A 7,491-nucleotide genomic window follows, 5' to 3' on the forward strand; every position below is an offset into this window, starting at 1 on the left:
TCTGGGTATTTAAAAATATTCAATTGATGCTCTTTTCTTTTTTTTTTTTTGCAGGACAAATGAGGTTAAGTGACTTGCTCAGGGTCACACAGCTAATAAGTGTCAAGTGTCTGAGGCTGGATTTGAACTCAGGTCCTCCTAAATCCAGGGCCAGTGCTTTATCCACTGCACCACCTAGCTGCCCCCTCTTTTCTTTTTTAGTTATCACTATTACAACCTCCCTCTATCCCCCAAAAGCCCCCCCCTTTTAAAACAAGTATAGCCAAGAAAAACAAATCAATATATTGACCATGTTTAAAAATGTAAGTTGCTGGGGCAGTTGGGGGATGCAGTGGATAAAGCACCAGCCCTGGATTCAGGAAGACCTGAGTTCAAATGCAGCCTCAGACACTTGACACTTACTAGCTGTGTGACCCCGGGCAAGTCTTTTAGCCTTCATTGCCCCACAAAAACAAAAACAAACAAAAAATGTAGGTTGCTTTCTGTACCTCTAGCCTACCACCTCTCTGACAATAGGTGGGAAATATGATTCCTTGTCAGTCTTTGAAAATCAAGCTATGCTTGGTCACTGTGTTGATCATAGTTCTTAAATCTTTCACAGTTATTCACTTTTACAATATTGTATCAGCACTTTTTGTAGTAGCAAAGAACTGGAAACAATGTAGATATCCAGTGATTACAGAATGGCTAAGTAAGCTATGGTACACAAATAGTATTTAACAGAATAATACTGAACTGTAATAAACTATGAACGTGAAAACTGTGAGAAAATAATGGGTTTTGGGATTCCCGCTCAAGAGGGAATTATATTAAGATTGATTGGGGGGCAACTAGGTGGTGCAGTGGATAAAGCACTAACCCTGGATTCAGGAGGACCTGAGTTCAAATCTGGCCTCAGACACTTGACACTAGCTGTGTGACCCTGGGCAAGTCACTTAACCCCCATTGCTCCAAAAAAAAAAAGTTAAAAAAAAAAGATTAATTAGATTGATTTTGCTGATTGACTCACTTGGGGTTAAGTTGATTGGAACCACATCTACCTGAAGGCCTGGCCTTCAGGGAGTGTGTTCTCTGAACTCTAACCTCAGCACATTCTGCTCATGGACCTCCCTCAAGTCCAGTGAACCAATGGATTTGGGTGATGCTGGCCAATTAGCTTGATTACACAATTAGTGTGTAAGGACTGCCTGTCATATGGACCCAGAGCAAGCTTGCATTCTCAATTAGGGTCTCACACATGCTTGTGGGGGAGGACTTGGAGGAAGAAGCAGGCCAGGCTGAGCTCTTATCTCTCCTCTAGGGTAGATAGGCTTCTTAACTTTCTGAGCCAAGTGTTCTCTCTTTACTAATATTTGGTATGCTTTAATAAATCCTTAATAAAAAAAAAATGCTTAATAGGGGCGGCTAGGTGGCGCAGTGGATAAAGCACCAGCCCTGGATTCAGGAGGACCTGAGTTCAAATCTGACCTCAGACACTTGACACTTACCAGCTGTGTGACCCTGGGCAAGTCACTTAACCCCATTGCCCCGAGCAAAAAAAAAAAAAAAAAGCTTAATACCCCAAACTGGTGCTAAAGGTTCTAATTTATAAGTAACAAATATATTAGAAACCCCAGCTAATTTTCCCTAAACTTGGGACAGAAATAAGGCGACCATATATAATTTTTTAATTAATTTTTTTTTTTTTGCGGGGCCATTGGGGTTAAGTGACTTGCCCAGAGTTACACAGCTAGTAAGTGTAAAGTGTCTGAGGCTGGATTTGAACTCAGGTACTCCTGAATCCAGGGCCGGTGCTTTATCCACTGCACCCCCTAGCTGCCCCTACATATAATTTTTTAATAAAAGTATTTTATTATTTTCCAGTTACATGTAAGGATAGTTTTCAACATTTCTTTTCATAGGATTTTTAGTTCCAAATTTTTCTCCCATCCTCCCTTCCCTTCCTCCTCTCAAGACAGAAAGCAAACTGATATAGGTTATATATGTACAATCACATCAAACATATTTCTGCATTAGTCATGTTGTTTTCAACATTCATTTTCATAAGATTTAGAGTTCCAAATTTTTCTCCCTCCCTCCCTTTCCTCCCCTCTCCACAAGACATCAACCAAGTTATATATGTACAATTCACAAGTGCTTTTTTTATCAGTTCTTTCTATGGCGGTGGATAGTATACTTCATCATTAGTTTCTTAGGATTGTCTTGGATCATTGTATTGCTGAGATTAGTGAAATTATTCACAATTGCTCATTGAATAATACTGCTGTCACTATGCACAATGTCCTCAGTTCTGCTCACTTCACTATGCATCAGTTCATATCATCCTGTTTGTCATTTCCTAAAGCACAAAACCATTCCACTACAATCATATGCCACAGCTTCTTCAGTCATTCCTCAATTAATGGACATTCCCTTGATTCTCAATTCTTAGCCACCACAAAGAGTTGCTATATTTGTTTTTTGTTTTTTTTGCGGGGCAAAACCCCTGGGACTTGCCCAGGGTCACACAGCTAGTAAGTGTCAAGTGTCTGAGGCCGGATTTGAACTCAGGTACTCCTGAATCCAGGGCCGGTGCTCTATCCACTGTGCCACCTAGCCGCCCCTATAGTTTTTGTACAATTTTTCCCCCTTTTCTCTTTTTCATGATTACTATTGTTAACTGTTTCCCTCCATCTTATTCCCTTCCCCATGATATTTACTCTATTATTTATCTTCCTTCAACCTATCCCTCTTCAAAAGGGATTTGCTTCTGTCTGTCCCCTCCCCCAATTTGCCCTTCCTTCTTTTGCCCTTCTCTCTTTATCCCCTTCCCCTCCTATTTTCCTGCAGGGTTAGATTACTCCGTCCAATTGAGTGTGTATGTTATTCCCTCCTTGAGCAAATTCAAATGAGATTGAGGTCTTTGAACCAATTCCCATGAATGTTAGGCTCATTTACTGCCCAGATTAAATAGATCACTCCACCCAATTGGGGGTGTGTATGTTAATCCCTCCTTGAGGCAACTCTGATGAGATTAAGGTCTTTGAGCCTATTTTGATGAGTGTAAAATTAATTTACTACCCTGCTCCTCCCCTATATTTTCCCCCACTTCATAAGCCTTATATGAATCGATGCAAAGTGAAATGAACAGAACCAGAATATACACAAGCATGACAACTTAAATAGAAAGAACAACAACAAAACCATTCAACTAAATATTGTGAAATTCTAATAACCAATCTTGGGTCCAAATAAAAATCAATAAATGAAATTTACTATGTGCTAGGCACTGTGCTAAGACAAAAGACAGTCCCTGCCCTGGAGGATCTCAGAGTCTCATGTAGGGCAATTTAGAGGCAACTATGTACAAACAAGCTATAGATAGGATAAATTGGAAATAATCAGTAACAGAAGGTACTAGAATTAAGAGGAATTGGGAATATCTTGCTGTAGAAGGCAGAGTTTTAGCTGGGACCTGAGGGAAGCCAGGAGGAAGAGATGAGGGGAGACAGCATTCCAGGCATAGGGGACAGCCAGTGAAAAGGCCCTAAGTGAAAAGATGGAGTGTTTTGTATGTGGAACAGCAAGGAGGTTGATGTCCTTAGCTCCAAGAGTACATGGGGGAGGTACAGTGTGAGTCATAAGAAGACTAGAAAGGTAGGAAGAGGCCAGGTTATGAAAGGTTCTGAAAGACAAACAGAAGATTTTATATTTGATACCAGAGGTACTAGGGAGGCACTGGAGTTTATTGATTAGGGTGGTGACTTGGTCAGACCTGTACTTTAGGGAGATCATTTTGACAGCTGAGTAGAGGATGGACTGGAGTGGGGAGGTACTTGTGGCAGGGAGACCAATGAGCAGGCTATCAAAATAATCCAGGCATGTGGTGATGAGTACCTGAACCAGGGTTGTAGCAGTGTCAGCTGGGAAAGAAGGAGGTAGCCGTGTCAGTCATATGAGAGAAATGTTACAAAGGTAAAATCTGCAAGTCATGGCAACAGATTGAATATAGGGGGTGGGGTGGGTAAGGGAGTGTGAGGAGTTGAGGGTAACATCCAGGTTTGGAGCCTGGGTCATTGGGAGGATGGATTGCCTCCACAGCAACAGGGAAGTTTGGGACAGGGTTTAGGGGAAAAGATAATGAGTTCAGTTTGGGACATGTTGAGTTTAAGATGTTTATAGAACCTTCAGTTTGAGATGTACAACAGGCAGTTGGAAATGCAAGTGGTCACAGAGAGGTCGATGCTGGATAAGTAGATATGAAAATCATCAGCATAGAGATGATAATTGAATTAAAGGGAAATAATATAGAGGAAGAAGAAAAGAGAACCCAGGACAGTGGGATACTCACAGTGAGTGTGAGCAAAGGAGATTGAGAAGAGCAATCAGATAGGTAGGAGGAAGACCAGATGTCATGAAAATCTAAGGAAAAGCAAGTATGAACAAGAAGAGGGCAAATGATAGTGTCAAAGACTTCAGGGGTTAGTGGTAGATGGTGAAGGGAATAAGTATTTATCTAGTGCCTGCCTACTCAACTACTGTACTAAGCTCATTCTGTCATCCCTATTTTATAACTGAGGAAACTGAAGCAAATGAAGACTAAGTGACTTGACGAGGGTCACACAGCCAGTAAAGTGTCTGAGGTTAGATTTGAACTCAGGTCTTCCTGAAGCCATTGACACTTTACTGTCTGTCAAGGATGAAGATTGAGAAAAAAAACAACTATTAGAGCAATTAAGAGACCATTGGTTCCAAGACAATTCTAAGACTCATGATGGAAAATGCTCTCCACATTCAGAAGAAGAACTATGGAGTTTGAATGTAGATTGAGGTATACTATTTTCACTTTTTTTCTTCTTTCTTGTGGTTTTTCTTCTTGTTCTGATTCTTTTCTCACAGCATAAGTAATGTGGAAATATGTTCAATATGATTTACTGTATAACCTATATCAGATTGCTTGCTATCTTGGGAAGGGAGGAGGGAAGGGATGAAGGGAGTAAAATTTTGGAACTCCAAATCTTACAAAAAAGAATGTTGAAAACTATTTTTACACATAATCAGAAAAAATAAAATAAAATATTATTTTAAAAAAGAGATAATTGGTAACTGTGGAAATTGAGCGAACCGCACTGAGTCCATCTTGCAACTCAATTCTAGATCTAGTTCAGTTCCCTTTCTATTCAATTGTGGGTCCGGCCCAATTTCTGTCTTGTGAAAAAACTTTATTCAACTATGGGAATCGTGAGAAAACTTCATTGCATTGTTTGAACCTAGCCCTTCATGGGTGGGAAGCTGGACCACCTCTACCTGTTGCTTAAAACCCCTAACTAAGGACCTAGGTTTTGCTGGCCAGAAACCCAATCAGATCTGAAGACTCTTGCAAGGCATTTTCTCACAATTATACATCTCAAGCAACCCATTTATCTGAAAACTGGCCCCATACCGATCAATCAGTTCTTGTTTCTTTGTTTCTTTGATTGAATATAGACACTTGGGAATGTGGGACACTTCTTTTTCTGATATCATGGAATTGCACCTTTTAGGTCTTCCTCTCCCACCAAACTTGGAAAGCCCTTAATCTTTCTTCCAAATTAGAAATAAGATGATCTAATACTGTATTCTGGCTTATATCCTTTAAAAAATTTTCTTTCAGTACATAAAAATTTGTTTTTCCCTGGATTTGGCATCCAGTGCCAAGTTGGGTAGGCTTGATTCTGATTTATGCAACTGGCATTGCATTGCTTAATAAATCAATATGCTTGGAAGCTCAAACCTTTGTTTCTTCAGTTACTTCAGATTTCACCCATCTTTTTTTTTTGGCAGGGCAATGAGGGTTAAGTGACTTGCCCAGGGTCACACAGCTAGTAAGTGTCAAGTGTCTGAGGTCATATTTGAACTCAGGACCTCCTGACTCCAGGGCCTGTGCTTTATCCTCTGTGCCACCTAACTGCCCTTCACCCATCTTTGGAGGGAATAATTTCAGTTAAAAGTTGAATGACTGGAAGACAGATTGTAGATAGTTAAGAGAGTGAGAGAAGTAGAGGAACTGATTATAGAAGGCCTTCAACAAAATAACAACAACAACAACAACAACAAAAAGGCCTTCTCGGTTAATTTAGCCATAAAAGACGGGAAAAATATAGGACAATAGTGGTGATGAAGGTGTTATGGGGGAAAGCACTGGGTCCTTAGGATTCCTCTGTAAAGAATTACATGGGGTAGCTAGGTGGTGCAGTGGATAGAGCACTGGCCCTGGAGTCAGGAGGACCTGAGTTCAAAGCCAGCCTCAAATACTTAACACTTACTAGCTGTGTGACCTTGGACAAGTCACTTAAGCCCAATTGCCTCACCAAAAAAAAAAATTACACTCTCCCACAAGTCCTAATTAGGAATAAAAGAACAGGTTTATTGGATACAAGAGAAATTGGCAGGGAGGAAGATTTAAAAACATTTTCCTCCCCAACTAGCCCGGATCTTCTCAGATTTCAAGTTCAGAGCTCTATCTACTACACCAGGATGTCTGTCAAGGGAGGGGGAGTTGAATATTGGGGAAATGAGGGTGATGTAGAAACAAAAATTATCAATAAAAATTTATTTTTATTTGGATAAATATTTATATCAGGATAAGAAATGTGCCTGAACTGGGATTAGAAAGTAACCTCAGGCCAGAGGCCTGAGAGGGGCTAACCTGAGCTTTGTTTTTTTTACAGGGGATATTGGGAGTGGTGAATGAAAGATAATAGCAGTGACTTGGGTCCTGAACAGTCACCTGGTGTTAGGTTCTGGGGCCCTAGCCAGGATTTCTTTAGCAACAGACGTTTAAACATGTGTGTCTAAGCTTGTGTCTTGGGAATTTTTTCTGGTGTCATTCACCCCCAGTCTCTAGGAATAGGTAACCACTTATAGTTACCCTTTAGCCACGCTTCTGAGGAGGAGTTACTGTAGGCTGTACCTAAGAAAGGTCAGACAAGGATTTAGCCCTGGGCTAAAATAATCCGGCTCCAACGGCTGGCCGGGCAGCTGCCTCGGAGACTTGCTGGTAACCCTGAAGGACTTCACCTGGTGAAATGACTGTCACCTCTGAATTCCTCTAGGCTTTTTATTTGACAATTTCCATGTGATTTTCAAGCCTCCTCATTAAAACCCTGGCTGGGAAGAGTCCTTCAGGGAGGCAGCGAGAATGGTGGAGAGAATGGATGGACTCCTAAAAAAAAAACTTGGATTCAAATTGCAGTGAAGACCCAAGGCCAAGGGGAAATCAAAGCAGGACAGGATGCATGCTACTACACACTTCTGTAGCAGCTGAGAAACCATACTTGCTAGGTAGTCAGTTCTACTTACCCTCAGCTCTGGTAGCTCGACAGACACTGAGGTTTTTCTTCCAGGAACGGGTAGGGGAGGGTTCCACTGAACCATCCACCTGTTCTTACCCATTCAACCTTATCACCAATGGCACACATTCTAGATATCTAGGGTTAGGAGTCAGTGGAACGAAAATAACACTGGTCTTGG

This window comes from Dromiciops gliroides, chromosome 4, assembly GCF_019393635.1.
Source record: "Dromiciops gliroides isolate mDroGli1 chromosome 4, mDroGli1.pri, whole genome shotgun sequence".
Classification (NCBI taxonomy): Eukaryota; Metazoa; Chordata; class Mammalia; order Microbiotheria; family Microbiotheriidae; genus Dromiciops; species Dromiciops gliroides.